The sequence below is a fragment of the Cervus elaphus genome, chromosome 5 (assembly GCF_910594005.1).
Source record: "Cervus elaphus chromosome 5, mCerEla1.1, whole genome shotgun sequence".
NCBI classification, from domain to species: Eukaryota; Metazoa; Chordata; class Mammalia; order Artiodactyla; family Cervidae; genus Cervus; species Cervus elaphus.
Window position 1 is genome coordinate 16813959 of NC_057819.1, and position 17794 is coordinate 16831752.

A 17794-nucleotide genomic window follows, 5' to 3' on the forward strand; every position below is an offset into this window, starting at 1 on the left:
TGTTTCTGTTTTAAGTTCTTTTGGGTATGTACCTAAAAGAGGAATTGCTAGGAACCACAGCAATTCTAGTTTAGCTGTCTGAGGAATGGCAAAAATGTTTCCCACAAAGACATTATATTTCCACCAACAATGTTATAAGGGTTCAAGTTTCTCTGCATCCTTATTAATACTTGTTACGTTTCAATACATCACCCCATATATTGAAGTATGTATATATATTTATCCTAGTTAACTGTGATGTGGTACCTCATTGTGGTTTGGTTTGCATTTCCCTAATGCCTAAGAATGTTGTGCACATGCATCTTTTCATGTGTTCAAGCCATCCGGTTTTATTGGTGCACAAACCAAGAGCGATAAAGTTATGGTGTTTAGGCTTTATTGTGTACACAAAGGGAGCCAATGATAGTTTGGAGGCAGAAAAGTGTCATCATCAGCAATATAAAGTCTGCTCAGAAGAGTGTACAATGGAAACAGAGCACCAGTTAGAAGGCTGTTTCAATGGTCCAAGTGAGGGTCAGTGTGAGCCTGAGCCAGGGAGGCGACAGTGATGATGGAAGGAAAAGGACAGACCCCAGAGACACCATCCCTTCAGCACACTGGAAGCAACCCGTGTGCAGTCATAAGGGTCATATAAGTGTGGTACAGCCTGTCTGAATAATTGCCCCACATACATAAAAAAATAAAAGATGCAGATAAATAAGTAATGAAACCAAAAGATGTGTACAATATATCAAGTGAAGAAAAATAAGGTTACAATACAGAATGTACATCATGATCCCATTCTCAGATAGATGATATATAGTTAGCTCAGGAGGGCAGATACTGAGGGGAAAGAGACCCTGAAAAAACACACACATGAAAATGTGATTAGTGGTCATCTAAACTCCCAAGAAGTTACTCTCTGTGCTCTATTTTATTTTCTTCACTGCCCTTAATGCTTTCTGAAAATGCCTTATTCATTTGTTCATCTGTTTTTAAATTCCAGGAAAGAGGAAGTCCTTCATTCTGCCTCTATTCCTAGAATCCAGAAAAAATCATAGGAGAATCTCTATAGATACTGTTTAGTGAAATTGCTCGAGATGAGATCCAACCTTTTTTTTCCTTACTTATTTTTTTAAAATATGCAGTGGTTTTATGACTTTTGCCATAAGAAAAAATGGCAAAGAAGCGAGACATTAAAAGGCACCATTCTCACCACCAGCAATACCCATCACCACCACCCGCTGCCGGCTCCACTGGTTCTTTGATCACCGCTGTGGTCCCCAGAAGGATACAGTCAGAGGCTAACTCCAGACACCAGTAACTGCACAACATCAGAGTGCTTTGCCCAGCCTGTGAACCCACCCAGTGCCTCCCTTGCCTTCCTCCAGCTTCCTGGGTACCTGCTTTGTCCATCTGTGCCCACTTAGCACAGAGGATATTATTAACATCATTACACCCCCACAGACTCAGGAGCCCAGAATAACCTGCCACCACTAGGGCAGGCACTCAGAATATTTCCAGGAAGAGGAAGTCACCAAACTGTACCCACGTCTGTCCTGTCCTCATCCCCTCACCTCCTTTGCCCCCAATCCTGAGGACAATGGAGATCATTATTAAACAGCAGGGCGAGCTGTAGTCAGGGAAGGAACCCAGGCTGTGGGCATGGGAAAGGAAGAACGAAGGCAAGTAGATGACTCGTTCTGTCCTTTTCAAGTCAGGTCCCAGCAAGGTTCCACCTGCCTGGTATTGTTCCAGCCAACAGAAGCAGGCCCAGCTTGGTTCAGAAACAAACGAAAGCTTTAATTCTTTGATCAAAGAATTGTCAATTACCAATTCATTTGCCATTTGCCTCTGAAGGAGTTGAATCCTGTGCTGCTGCAGCTGTTGACCTTCAGCATGCCCTGAGGGAGTTCAGGGTGGAGAATGAGATACTTTATGCTCCAGGAAACTAGTGGAACATATCTTTAGATAGATATTTTCAGGAATTGATCCCAACCCTTGCATCTCCTCATATCTAGAAAAGCAATAAATCTCATGGTGACATCAGCTCCTCGTGACTAGTAGAAAACCTTTTGTAAGACAAGTGCCTGATTGCACCAAACTCCCCCTTCTCCAAAATCATACATGTTGACCTTCTCCCACTGTTAGGAGCAGTTTCTCAGAGCTATATGAGGTGGTGTTTCCTTGGCTGCAATCCTCATTTTGTCCCAAATAGAACTTAACTCACAACTTTCACGTTGTGCATCTTTTTTAGTCCACAGAATGCAGACATGTAAACCCCAGCTCCAGAGGACAGGCACTCAGGACAGGCTCTGGTTGGGAGCCACTTTATAGGGCCCAGGTCGGCAGAAAGGGCGGAGCTCTCACAGGTCAGGCGCACGCGCTGTTCACAGCTCCCCCCGCGCAGTGCCTTGTGGGCAACATCTCTGCAAGTCGCGCGCCATTTTGCACTAGGAGGTCTGGCCTGAAGTGCCTGGAGTAAGGCCTCTGCCGGGCGCCTGCAGCTCCCTCCCTGGAGGAAGTGAAACCAGACCAGGTCCTAAGGAAAAAAGGTTAGACTTATTTCCCTGGAATTGTTCACCGGCTTTGCAGGTGACAAAAGCCTCCGCTTGTCTTTCGTTGTCCTGCTCCTTACTGTCAGGGGGCCCTCAGGGCTTAGAGCATCTTCTGTGGAGATGCAGAGCTCCTCCTGAACGCCCCTAGAATTGTCCTCGCTGCTTTCAGGCCTGTAGGGTGGTCAGTAGGCCTCGGCCCTGACTGTTTATCCCCGGAGCGGCCTCAGTTTGTCTAACTGCTGGGAGACAAAGGACGCCTGACAATTGAGGGTGTGTGGCCCAAAAATTAGCAGGAGCACATGGTCGCAGGTTTTTCCTAAAAGTGAAGATTCTCTCGGTCTTCGGCCTGCAGCCAAGCCTGCTCTGGTGTGGAGGCTTACCGCCGGGGTGGAATCTTCCTGGTCAAGCTTTGGTTGTGTTTTTTGGAGAAGAAGCTTGAAGTCAGAGGTTGGCATAAGTAGTCAACGGGGCTGTGATTCCAGGTTGCCTCACTAGAGGTTTCCCTTGAATGTGTTGCACCCCCAGAGTGACCCCTACAACTTCAGGGCAGATGGGTGGGATGTAAAGTGGGGTCAGTCCACTTGGGGGTGAGCTGGGCCCACGGGCTCCTGGTTTTCCAGGGTTTTAGGTACACCCAGGCCCCACTGCAGGGGAGCACCTGGTAACTACATTCCATGAGAGCTTTTGGAGTTTGTCCCGCCTGGAGGGCACGTTTGAGTTGTTCCATTTCAGGGGGGCTCAGGTGTCCCTTGTCTCAAGCTTGAGGAATGGGTTTACTATCTGTGAGCTCTAACACATTGAACTTTACCTTTCTGTTTGGGGCTAGCTGCTTGTGAGCCGGGCAGTTGGAAGCAGCTGCATCTAATTTTCCCAAGTCTCCTGGCACAGCTCATCTGAGGTTCATTTTCAGGTCTGATTGGCTCCCTCTACTTTCTCGAAAGATTGGAGTCTCCAAGCTGAGTTCAGGGTCCACTTTATGCCCAGGGCACTCATTATTCACTTAGTTACTTGAGACACAAGTGCTGGACCACTATTACTTTCCAGGGATCCTGGAACCCCAGACCAGGGTCGGGGGAGCGAGGTGGATTATTTCTTTTGGTAATGCCTTTAGCTACTTGAGCCGCTGTTTCACTTCTAGCAGGAAACACTTTCCTGTCCCACCCAGAAAATGTGTCTCCCAGCACCAAGAGGTGCCTGAAATTGCCAGGTATTCTGAGCATGACAGTGAAATCTGCCAGTCTTCTCCAGAACATGTTTCTCTGGTCTGAATGGGCCTTATCTGGGGGCCTCCTTACGTGGGGTCTGGTGTTGGGTTGTTTGTGTGCAGATGGAGCTGGTCACAACTCTCCAGACAGATTGTATGTTTCATGCCAGTAGTTACCCTGATCTCAACTAACCAGTTATAAAGGACTTTGCTTCCCTACTGAGTTCCGAGATGAGCCTCCCCAGTGGCTTGACAAGCTGCAGTTGGGGGAAAGAAGTACTGCTCATTTTCATTAACTAGCTACCCAAGGCCTCCCAGACCTCTGCTGAAGCTTCATTCTAGGGCTGTTTCTCATTCTTCCTTTGTATAGATTGGGGGATAATTGGATGGATCTGGACTTTAAGGTATGAAAGGTTAGTTGCCAAGTTACCGGTTCTAGGGCTGCTGTTTTGGCAGTTGCAACCATCTTGTTTTCCTTTATCACCTCCGCACCTGCCCTTGGTGACCCCGATGGTGAATCATTGCCACTTCTTTTGGAGTCTGCATAGCTTCTAAGAGCTTCTGTATGCTGAAGCCACAATTACCTGTTTATTCTCCACAGTAAGTGTATCTCTTTCTTCCCAAAAGCCCTGTGTGCATGTAGAATGGTATATGCATACCAGGAATGTGTGAAAACTTTTAAGATCTTCCCTGTTCCGAGCCCTAAGTATTGGGTTGCAGGCTCTCAGCCTGGCTTTTGGGGTAGAAGTCCCTGGAGATAAGTTTATGCCTCCATGACTTGGGTTTAGGAGGTCACTGTGTATCCCAGCAGCCTTTTTCCTTTTCCCATAAAACCGCTTCTGTCTGTGAACCATTTCCCCTTGACATTCCCCTTCCTGGGTCGCAGTGACAGGAATAGATCATATCTGTGGTTTCTATATAATCATGCTCCAGGGGCCCCATTTCTGTGGTGGGGGGCAGGATTTAGCGTATTTAGATTTTTATGGTAACCGCTGGGTCGTCTGAAAGTATAACCTGAGCTCAAATCGACCTTCTGTAGGAAACCCGTTCTGTTCCCTTAGAACTTGCCAAAGTCTGAACCTGGTGTTGAGTCATACAGTGATTGGTTGATCAAGCGTTAACTGTTCAACTTCCCTTTGAAGGGTTGTAGCAGCTACCATTGCCCAGAAGCAGGCCACCTCTTACAATTTGATCTAATTGTTCGGAGAATTAAGCAAGAGCATCCGGTCCCATTATTTCCTGGCAAATAGAAAGGGAAAAGTGGAAACAGTGACAGAATTTATTTTCTTGGGCTCCAAGATCACTGGGGACAGTGAATGCAGCCATGAAATTAAGACACTTTCTCCTTGGAAGGAAAGTATGACAAACCTAGACAGTGTATTAAAAGGGAGAGACATCACTTTGCCAGCAAAGGTCCAGATAGTCAAAGCTGTGATTTTTCCAGTAGTCATGTACCAATGTGAGAAGGAACCCTAGGTAGCTCACCCTAGTTTGTGGTATTTGATCCTTTTTCTTGGATACTTTCTATCCTTTATTAGCTAAATGGTGTAAAGTGCATATACAACAACTGTATACAAATGTGAAGTTGATTCCAATAGAGATAAGAATCTGTGAACCGTGTCAACAAACTTTTTCTGTAAATGACCAGATGGTACATATGTTAGGTTTTGGGTCCTGTGGTATGTCACAAGTACTCTACTCTGCCATTGTAGTGTGAAAGCAGTCACAGCCAATGCATAAGCAAAACTAGGCATTGTTGAATTCCAGTAAAGCTTTATTTACAGACACCGAAATTTGAATTGCATACAATTTTCACATATCACAGAATACTATTTTTTTAACTAATTTCAGAAATTATTCTTAGCTCACAGGTTATCTAAAAGCAAGTGCCAGGCTGGATTTGGCTTCTGGAATGTAGTGTGACTATCCTGTGTATGTTAGTTGCTCATTCATGCCTGACACTTTGTGACCCCATGGACTGCAGGGTTCCTCTGCCCATGGGACTCACCAGGCAAGAATACTGGAGTGGGTAACCATTTTCTTCTCCAGGGGATCTTCCTGACCCAGGGATCAAACTTGGGTCTTCTGCATTGCAGGTTGACTCTTTACCTTCTCAGTCACCAAGGAAGCCCTTGGCTATTGTAAGTTGTCAGTTAATCTTAAATATAAATAATAATAATTTAAAATAGTAAGTTATTTTAGAGAGAATTAGTTTTGAGAATTTCCTAAGTATCAGGTGCTGTGTTAAATATCTTTCACTATAATAATATTACACTTATATTGGGTTGGCCTAAAAGTTCATTTGGGTTTTTTCCCCCCTGTAAGCTGTAACAGGAAAACCAGAACAAACTTTTTGGCCAACCCAGTAATTAAGCTTTCCAGTGGACTTTCTGAGTGGTAAAGGAGAGAGTGGCATTGTAGCTACTTTTCCAAGAATTGAGCATGTCTGTGGGTGATGTCGGCCTATGAACATCACCCATTATATCTTATCTCTTTTTAGAGAAAGTGTTGAAACAGCTGACCTAATCACCTCCTCTCAAAACTCACCAAATGCCAAATAAGAAGGAATCATAAAGTTCAATCCCTCCACTTTATTAAAGAATATCTTAATCTTAGAGGGACTTACAGAAAAGGCACCTAAACACAGCAGTCATCCTCCATGTCTCCTGGCCCCATTTACCACTGCCTTCCCCTCAATGGTCATCCAGGTTCTGGTCACAAGTTGACAAGTGGGAATCACAGAAAACCAGGTGGCCTTGGGTCAGCAGAGCATCTTGCCCCAACTGGGGAACATCTGGCTAAAAGTGACTCTTTCTGGGTGGGGAGATACAAGTTTAATAGGTATCTAGGCAGGAAATACTGCCCTGTTTATTGATGGAAAACTGTTTGCCAGATTAAGAGCTCTTTGGGGACCTTTGAAGATGTTTGGCAAAACCCAGTCCCGAAATCTGATGTGTGCTGAGAAAAATAATCTGTGGGCCTCTAAACACTGAGCAGCCAAAAGGCTACCTCCCCAGAAGCCTGTTAATGGAGCAGCATGACAAGTTCCACTTCCAAGGAGAATGCATGGGAGGGAGCTACCATGTCTTTAAGAGATGTTCCTTCTCCAAGATTTAGTCAGGCACTCCAGCCTGGCCCTTCAACTTCTTTGGATCAATTTGCACAACTGTAGTTAGTCACTTGTATGTGTTTTATACCCACAAACCTGTTCGCTGTGCTATACTAGCAAAGTGCCAGGTGGTGGTTTAGTTGCTAAGTTGTGTCCAACTCTTGGGACCCCATGGACAGAGGAGCCTGACAGCCTCCAGTCCATGGGATTCTTCAGGCAAGAATACTGGAGTGGGTTGCCATTTCCTTCTCCAGGCAAAGTGCCAGACACATGATAAAAACATTGACCACACAATGAGTTACCACCTCACACCCATTAGGATGACAACTGTCAAAAGAAACAGCAGCTGTTTTGGGATGTTTTTGGTCACATGAGCCAAGAAATCCTCTCAGGCTCATCTTGCACTCCAGGGAGTGTGGGAGTAAGTGAAAAAAGTGGGGTAGAATGTGACTACAAATGGATAACACAAGGAATTTTTTCAGAGTGATAAGATTCGTGGTCATGGTGATTACACAGATCTATGCATATGTTAAAATTCCTAGAGCTGAACCGTCCCCAAAGCCAATTTTTCTGTGTGTTAATTAAAAAAAAAATTATTAACAAAATGTAAGGGGGGAAAAAGAGTGGACAAGAAATACTAACCTGCTTATAATCAGGAAATTCTGGAAAGTAAGGAAATGGAACTAAGAAATTTTTTATTGTAATCTGGTAATTTAAAACCGAGAGGATGGGCTAAAAGGCCATTTAAACCTAGCTAAGTAGAAAATTGATCTAACTAAAAAATTCTAAAGAAATTACCCAGAAAGCCACATGGAGACAGATAAAATATATGAAATAAATATTAAGTGACATAGAAGATAGATAAGAGGGCCAAACAAATACCTAATCAACATTTATGTAAAGGATAGAATAGAAAACATGACATTTGAAGATAGGATGGTTGTGATCTTTCAAAATTAATTTAAAAAATGTGAATCTGGAGATTAAGAAGCCCAGCAAATCCCAACCAGAGCAGATAAAGGTCTTACTTACTATATGTTATACATCATGGTACAATTACAAATAGCAAAACAAAAACCTTAAAAGCAGCCAGGAGGAAAGAAGGTCATTTGTAAAGGAAAGGCAAGTAAACAGACAGCACGTATCTTACCAGTAACAATGAAAGCCAGCTATGAGTGAAATAACAGCTTTAAAATACAAAGCAGAAATAACTGTCAGACTAGTATTGTGCTCTCTGAAAAAGCTGTCTTCCAAGAACGTGGACTACATACAGACATTTTCCAAAAATCAAAAACTGGAATCATTTATTCCCAGTGCTCACTCAGTCGTGTTCAGCCCTTTGTGACCCCGTGGACTACAGCCCACTGAGCTCTTTCCATGAAGTTCTCCAGGCAAGAGTACTGGAGTAGGTTGCCATTTCCTATGCCATTATTCCCAGTAGATCCCACTAATAAAGATCCTGAAAGATATATTCCATAAAGAAGAAAAGTAATCCCATAAGGAAAATCTGAAATGTAAGAAGGTATAATACCAAAGACATTGGTAAATAGTTAAATATATACAAATATTATCTATAAAAATGAACATAATAGTAATACTTGATTTGTGGGGTATAAAAGTGGACTTAAAATATTGTCATGGGAATGTGAGCACTTTCCAAGGCGTTACAAATGAGTATATATATACACACACATATATATATTCCATTGACCCTTGAACAACATGGTTTTGAAGTGTATGGGTTCATTTACAGACAGATTTTTTTCAATCCATACTGCAATACATCACAGTCTGCTGCTTGTTGAATCCACAGACGAACTGCAGATATGGGAGACCCACTCTAAAACTATATGCAAACTTTGACTGCCCCCAGCCCCCACATTTTTCATATATATATATATGTGTGTGTGTGTGTGTGTATAGATAAGTGTGTGTATGAATATAATTCAGCCATAAAAATGGCAGTCCCGCCGCTTGAATTTTTTGACAATATGAATGAAGCTAGATCACATTATGCTATGTGAAATAAGCAAGACAAATTGTGTATAGTCTCACCTATATTTGGAAATCTCAAAGAACCGAACTCACAGAAGTAGAGAGTATGTTGATAATTGCAGGATCTAGGGGTGGGGGAAATGAGATATTGGTCAAAGAATATAGACTTCCAGGCATAAGTTCTGGGGATCTAATGTACAGCATGGTGACAGTAGTTAGGAGTGTTGAACACCTGAAAGTTGCTGAGAAAATAGATCTTAAATGTTCTCACCATAACAAAAAAAAAATGATATTAATAATTCTGTGAGGTGAAGGATGTATTAATAACCTTATTGTGGCAACCACTTCTCAATATATACTTATATTAAATCATCACATGGTACACCTTAAACTGATACAACATAGAATGTCAACAATATCTCAACAGAGCTGGGAGAAAAGCAATAATACAAATTAAAAGTGGTCATCACATTATGAATAGCAAAAAGAGGAAATATTCTTCCAATATTTGAAACTGTTCTCCAATTCAAAAAGTTGCTCATATCATTGACAAAAAGTGAAATTCACACAAGTCTTGATCCTTTCATTTTGGCCTTTCTCATTAACCTAAGCGAAAATGTCAGCTAACATTATTGTCAAAGCTACACTCATTCATCAGTGCAGTCATAGACTAAGAGTACAAGAGTTTGATGAAAATCAACAAAAGGATTCTGTGAGAATTAATTGGGTATTTGGAGTTTACAATAAAGAATACTGTGTTTTTAATTATTTGTAAACTGAATGTTACACATCCTTTATATACTGAAGTTTATAATAAACACGTATAACTTGTATATGTGTAGACAGATAAATGGAGTTTTCCAGAGCAGTCACCACAAAAGCTTTGTGAAGAGAGACATCTAAAAGCGCTAGAAATCAAGATGGAATCTTTAAAAGTATTCAAATAACATATAGGAAGGCAAGAAATGAGAAACAGGGAAGCAAACAGAAACCACATAGTAAATGGAAGACTTATTGTCTTAAATGTTAAATGGTCTGAATATACCAATTAAAAGGCAGAAATTGGCAGCTTGGCAAAGCAACCAACAAAGCAAGATCAAGTATATCCTGCCTTCAAGAAGCTCACTTCAAGTGCAGTGTCATAGGTTAAATTAAAAGGATGAAAAAATATATACTATACAAACATTAATTTTTTAAAGACAGAAATGACTGTAGTATCAGAAAAAGTAGGCCTCAGAGCAAAGAAAATTACTAGAAACAAAGACATTACATAATGAGAAAAGAATTCATTAGGAAGACCTAACAGTTTTAATTATGTACACATCAAACAGTAGAATCTCACGATACATGAGAAGAGAAATAGAAAAAACCACCATTGAAGTTAGGACTTCAACATCCTCCTCTCAGCAATAGAATTACTAAAAGAAAATCAGCAAGGGTACAGAAAATCTGGACCACATGGTCATACAACAGGATTTAATCGACATATTTAAAAGACTCCAACAACAGTAAAATAAGCACATTATTTTCCCAGCACTCATGGAATATTGACCAAGGTAGATTATATTCTGGTCCGTAAGACAAACTCAGCAAAAAATTTAAAATCATAAAAAGGTCAAGGATATAAAAGACAACTGAAGAACTATTCCAGATTGAAGGAGACATGATAACAAAATTCACTGCCTGTTCTAGGTGCAGTCAGGACCCACCTATTGGGACAGGGAGCAGCCTTTGAACAGGATCTGTAGGTGAGATGGTAGTGTTGCATCAAGGTTGATATCCTTACTTGAAGGGTTGTATGGTGATTATGTAGGAGAGTGTTCTTGTTTGGAGAAAATACAGGAGAATTTAGAGGGGATAAAGCAACACATCTGTAGTTTATATTCAGGTGGTTCATAAAAACTAATGATAGTAAGTTTGCGCATGCATACAGACATTATAGAAAGAAAAAGAGAATAATGAATTAATGCAGTGAAATGTTAAGAGGTTGAGAATCTGAGTAAAGGATGTATGGATGTTTTTGCTGTTCCTCTAACTTTCCCATAACTTTGAGATTATTTCAACATAAATTATTTTGAAACAATGAAAGTTAAATATATACATATTAGCAAAAGCTGGAGGAATCCATTCACTAAAAGAAATACAAAGTAGATTCTTTAGACAGAAGACTCATGTAGTTATAGAAATTTCAACAATCCAGTACTTCTGCAAGGAGAAATTAGTAGGCCAACCAGTGGAACAGACCCACGTGTATTTAGATATTTGACTCATGACAGATTATTAACGGTGCTATGTTAATCAGATATTTGCATGGAGAAAGAATATTGACCCCTTCTCACCCCATTCACTGCATATCCCATTTTCACAAAGGATGCTATGAGATTTAGATTCACAGTGAGGAGACAGAAGGCATCCTCCCCACTTCTTTAGCGATCAGAGGTTACCATTGTAGCACTTCAAGCTGTGGGCAGGATTAAGAAATTGCACCTTCGGCATGGAAATCAGGGTTTCAGGGTAGGACCAGCAGCAGTGGGGTACCCCCAAATGGCTGCAGAGCAGAGTACCAGAGCTAATGGGTTTCAGACACAGGAGACTCGACATAGTGACTGAAGCTGGCAGACCTGCCTGCAAGCTTATGTGACACACCGCCAGAGTCTACCACACGGGAATGGAGGATCCCTTGCCATAATCTGGAAGTTCTGGGTATGTGGGTGGAGGCAAGGGCCAGTTGGCTCTTCCTGTTTCAGTGACTCCAGTTGAACTCACAGGAACACAAACCGCTGAGCTCCCCATTGGTCTGGATTAGGTCTTATCTGTTACTACCTCCATGTCCCCGATGCCTGGCATAGGGTAAATGTATTGACTCAGGCTGCTGTAACAAAGTACCATAGACTGAGAGGTTTAAACACAGGAATCTATCCTCTCATAATTCCGGAGGCTGGAGTTCCTTTGTTGGTGGGGTTGGTTTCTTCTGAGGCTTCTCTCCTTGACGTGTAGATGACCATCTTCTTGTGTTTCTACCTGATCTTCCCTCTGTGTGTCTGTGTCCAGATTTCCTCCTTTCATTAGGACACCAGTCATACTGGGCTAGGGCCCGCCCTAATGACATTAATCATGTCTTTGAAGACCCTGTCTCTAAATACCATCCCATTCTGTAGCCCTGGGGGTTAGGACTTTGACATATGAATTTGTTGGGGGCAGGGCACAAAGCAGCCCATAACAGTAGCCATTTGAGACTCTATGATGAGTAAATGAATGAATGAGTGAGTGAATGATAGACGCCTCTGTCTCTTCTGTGAGAGAAGATTTCAAACCCAGATGCCTGAACTGAGAGCATGTGGGCATTTATGACTGTCCTGGACTCCTGCTGTTCAACCAGTGAGACAAAGTAGGGGGTGCAGCCGTCCCCAGTGGGACACCAGGGAGCCAAGCTAACTGCTGATACAATTTACTTGTTAGGGCTACTACCTTGATATCTTCAACTTTGCAGCACTAAACATTGAGGCTAATTTTCTAAGTGCCAAGGAGGCTTCCAGGGGTCAAGTTAAGTCACCTTTTGGAAATTAACCCTTACTAGTCCCCAAATTCTGTAGAAAACATTTAGACACACACAAACACCACCCTAATAAAGACTTTCATTGTCAGGATATGTGGTAGAATAAGCTGACCTATAGCCATTTATTATTTTTTATTTATTTATTTTTTATTGGAGGATAATTTCCATCTTGATACAACCATTATGGCCAGTGTCCTAATTTCAAATACACAATTCAGTTGTCTTCACATATATCCTTGCAGTCATGGGAGCACATGCCCAGATTTTGGTAACTGAGAAAACTATGGGAAGGAGCTGGGATGGTAGAATACTAAACCTGGTCCTACTCACCACCTGTAAATATGCATGCTTTGAAGTTAATCATCTCACTGGTCCCTTCAAGTCTTAAGATTGCTTGTCTCTAGATATGCTGGTTCTTTAATATTAAAAAAAGAAATCGTGGCTTTTATACCCATTTATCACTTCATATTTTACTCATTTATTATTTTGACCAAGATTTATTCATTCAGTATTCTTTCATCTGATCAGTATGTACTGACTGTTTACTATGTGCTAGGAACTGTTCTAGACCTCATGTACAGCAGCAGTGAATGGAAGTTTTTGCTACCATGAAGCTTATGTATTAGTGGGGAAGATAGATGCTAAGTAAATAATAGCAATAATAATTGAAAAAAGGTAATTGAAAACCATGAGGATCAGAGATATAATCCAGCTGAAGGGAACAGAATATGCAAACGCCCTGAGGTAAGAACAAGAGTGAAAGGATATTTGTTCTTGTAAACAAGTAACTTCTCCATTACCGCTTTCATGAGTTTAGACTTAGATCATGGCTTCTCTTAAGCGTCATCCTCTAACTTGAAGCATCCCAATGGTTTTAGGTTATCTTGTGCCACCTCAAGTCCTCTCGATAAAAATAACTTTGTCTTTTTTGAACTCCCAGGACTTAACACTTACCATGTGTCAGGTACCCTGCTAGGCACTTTACTTGCATTTCCTCCTCTAATCCCTATAGCAACCTTGTTAGGGATGGTACGATTTTACAGGCAAGAAAACAGGTTCAGAGAGACGAGATGGCTCATCCGAGCTCACCCAAGAAGGAAGTGGGAGGCAGGGATTTGACTCATTCAGGCATGTGCATGCCACTTTTGGCCACACTCTATTGACTGCAACCATTATCTGCCATCTGACGTACATGACCCTTGACCTAAAACAGTGCCCGAATTCAGGGAGGCTCTCGGGGAGTCCTCAGGCTCTTCTAAGGAACCTTTCAGTTCTGCCAGTTTATTGGTTCCAAATGCCTTTTGGGACCAGAGTCAGGTTGACTTCATCTGCATCTCAAGGGAGGATTTTTTTAAATAGATGTGCTAAGATTTGAACCCCAAGGCTGAAAAATCATTTGCCTCTTTAGGAAATCTCCCTCAGGTAATTCTGGTGAGCAGCCAGGAAGAGGTCAGGTTTATCCAGCCTGACCTTCCTGATGTAAGCAGTCTCTGCCAGATAACTTTCAAAATGTGGAGAATGCATCACATATCATTTTGCTAGTCCTAGTATTGGGGAACCTTCTTTCTTCTTTGCCTGAACTCTGCTCTTCCCAAACTTTGGTCACCTGAAGAAAGTCATCCGGTGTCAACAAATACTATATGGTTGAAAATTCTTGTAGCTGATAATTTCACATCCATTTCCTGGAACCATGAGGCTTTGTCTGGTTTTTGTAAAGGGGGGGGCGGGAAGCACAAGCAGAGCACCTTAGAGTACAAATCATAAAACAAAACTGTTTTATATGTGTGTGTGCCTCGTTATATTCAAAACTCTGTGTGCCTCATTATATTCACTTTGCAAAAAGATTAAAGGCACAGAAAGAGAAAAATGGAAAGAGGAACAGGGGAGGAAGCATCTGATAGAGACAGAAAGAGAAAGAAGAAAGATTAGGTCAAATATGGGCTCTACTGACTGTGGTTCTGAATTTTTAAAACCCACTTTCACTCTTACTCAAAAGAACCATAGAGAAAATTTTCCCTTACCAAGAGCAGTTTGTACCTTCATTGGCCCAAAAGATCCAGGGAAGTTTTAATCCTTAATGCACAAAAATTCCCCAAGAGCCCAAGAAAAGCTTTTTTGCTGGATTGTGATAGAAAACCCCCTCCTTTATGTATAATTGAAGACATTTAGGGCAGCATTATAACCCTTCCTGCTTCTACACAGCCTCCAAACCCTTGCTAAAGTGCAGCTTTCCCAGGAAGCTCTCTTAAGCAATTAAAAATGGTTATTCTACTGCCTAGAAAGAGTCTGAGCTCATCCCAGCCTTTGCAGTTGCAACAACACATTAAGGAGTTATTCACTTCACTTGTACTCATTCTACAAACTTTTCTCAAACTGTGCGTGCTGAACATGTAGGTGAGGCACATTACATTTTTTTTTCAAATATTAAAATGATTATTTTTGATAATAATTTCCTCTTAGTTTCTCCAATTGATTTCTAATTTGCCAAGTGTAGGAGGTAAAATTATGTGTGGTCTCTACCCACCTCAGGAAAAATTTGCTTCTGAAATTTTAATGCTGGAATCTACATCTTCCACATAAGAGACTTAATTTCATTCATAGCAAATGTTGTCCTGAATGGAGTGTTAATTTGCATTTCATCTCTGATAAGCACAATGCTCCAAAAATGGTTAGACAATGGTTAGACTGTGTCGTTCAGAGCAATGTTATTCAATGTGTGATCTACAAACCAGCAGCACCAGAAGGACCTAATATTTTATAGAAATAAAAAAGCAAAAAAAAAAGAAATAAATTAAAAAAAAAAAAAAGAAATAAAAAAGCACTGCTTCAGAGCAGTGATAACCTAGTTGGAGGAATTTTTGCCTCCCAGGAAGCTCTGAAGATATTTCTGGTTGTCACCACTGGAAGTGAGAATGCTATTGGATTCTAGTGGGTAGAAGCCACTAGAATGCTTCTCAACATTCTCTGTGGCACAGGACAGTCCCCACAACTAAAGAATTACCTGACTCAAAATGTCAATAGTGCTGCCCTTGAGAAACTCTTAATTAGGAAAGTAAATTGGAAATAGTGTGGTGGGAGTGAAGACAGTAAAAAGAAAGTCTTTCAAGATGATAAACAATAGAAGTAAAAGAGAAAGAAAAATATTGGCAAGAGAGTCATGGAACTTGGGCTGTGATCCTGGGGACTGCATGCCCATAGGGAAGTCTTTTACCCTCTCTCAGTTTCATTTTACACATTTTATAAATGAAGGGAAAGATTGAACCAAAAGAATGGGATTTTAATCCCTAAGATTCTTTTCAGAATAGATGCATTATAATTTAGGCAGTATTTCTCAGCTTAAGTTATCCAAAGATCTCCTCACTATGTTTGCTGTCTCTGTCATCTTTGCTCTTTAAATTTCTTTAAATTTTTACTTTAATGTATTTTTCTATTTTTAAGATATATTTTTAAAGGCAGTGTTATGTCACTGCCATTAATTTATAGCCACTCCTGCTTGTCTTAACTGGAAGTAGGCATCATTAAAAGAAAACAATTCTGGCAAACTAGAACATCTTTTCACGTTAAGCAGTTGTATTTCTTTTGTGGGTTGTCATATCCTCTGCTCTTATCTATTGGGGTCTGATAAATTTGTATGAGCTTGTTAAAGATATTAAACTGTTTTTTAAAAAAATTAAAAGAAAGCAATGTTATTAAAGTCTAGCTAGACTTAGAGGCTTGAAGCCAGCCCTGGCAGAAGAATAAATGATGTTTAAGAAAAAGAGAGGAAAAGACTACAACCAATGTGACTAACTATAGAGAACATACAAGATAGATAAATTATTAGAGTCAGTAAGAAAGTTCAGCAAGATTATTGTGTAAAATAACAACATACAAATAGCAGTAAAATTTCTACATCCCAAGAGCTACCAGTGAGAAAATGCAGTAGGGAAAAATATATCCTATTCAGATAGCAACAAAAAATGTACTGTGCCTAGAAATAGAAGACCTTTATTTAAAAAATTATAAAATATTGCAAAGATACCCAAAAAGATCCTAGATAAATATAAATTGGGGAAGACTTGGGAATGTTATCATTTTTTGTTCCTGTCCATATATATGTATGTGTTTCAGGAGACATTAAAAGTGATTATGAATTTTCTAAGTCAATTTTGCAAATAAAAATTATGTGGAGGGTTTACCGTATTTCATCACATCATACAAACTCATAGCATTAAAAACCTGAAGTGCTAGTGTAGAAACTGGCTATCAAACAAACCCTTAATCATAAATGATTTGGGGAAACTAGCTCATTATTTGGACCAAAATGAAGGAGGATCCCTACTGACGCTTTTACAAACGTGAGCTCCAAATTCTTTGAGGACCCAAATGTCAGATGTGGAGCCAGAAATCTAGTATAATAAATTGTCAGAGAATATATTTGTAACTTCCAAATGGAAATGAAATTATTAAGTAAAATCCAGAATTTCATGCCCAAAGTGGGAAACTTTTAGTTCTGAGAATATAAAAATTAAGGGCTTCTGTTTTTTTAAAAAAAATAAAAATCACATAGTTAACAGGTAGATGGTAATATGGGATTAAGTCCTGTCTACAAATCCAGTCACACAACTTGATTCTGCAGTGAATGGTATTTACATAACACTTTGGAAACTATCAGTTGATGATTGCAACTTAACTTTGAGACAAAGCCTCAAATAATTAATTTCTCTTTATGATAAAGAACAACATGTGGATGTTATACACATTGATAATGTACATGTATTGGCAGAGAGCAATTAGGAGGTATTTGGGCCCTTATTTCTTTTACAATACATTTTTTAAATTTAACTTTTATTTTCTATTGGAGCAAAGTATTAATTTGCAGCATTGTTAGTTTCAGGTGTACAACTAAGTAATTCAGTTATACATATACATATATTTGTTCTTTCTCAGCTTCTTTTCCACAGGTTATTATAGAATATTGAGTAGAGTTCCCTGTGCTTCACAGTAGGTCCTTGCTGATTTTCTGTTTTATATGTGATAGTGTGTATATGTTAATCCCATATTCCTGATTTATCTCCCTCCTACATTTCTCCTCTGGTAACCATAACTAAGTCTGTGAGTCTGTTTCTATTCTGTAAATAAGTTCATTTGTATCCATTTTTTTAGATTCCACATATAAGTGATATATAATATTTGTCTGACTTACTCCACTTAGTATGATAATCTCTAGATCCATCATGTTTCTACAAATGACATTATTTCATTCTTTTTATGGCTAAGTAGTATCCCATTGTATATAAGTACCACAGCTCTATCTGTTTCAGGCAGACATCTAGATTGCTTCCATGTCTTGGCTATTGTAAATAGAGCTGCAATGAGCATTGGGGTGCATGTATCTTTTGGAATTATGGTTT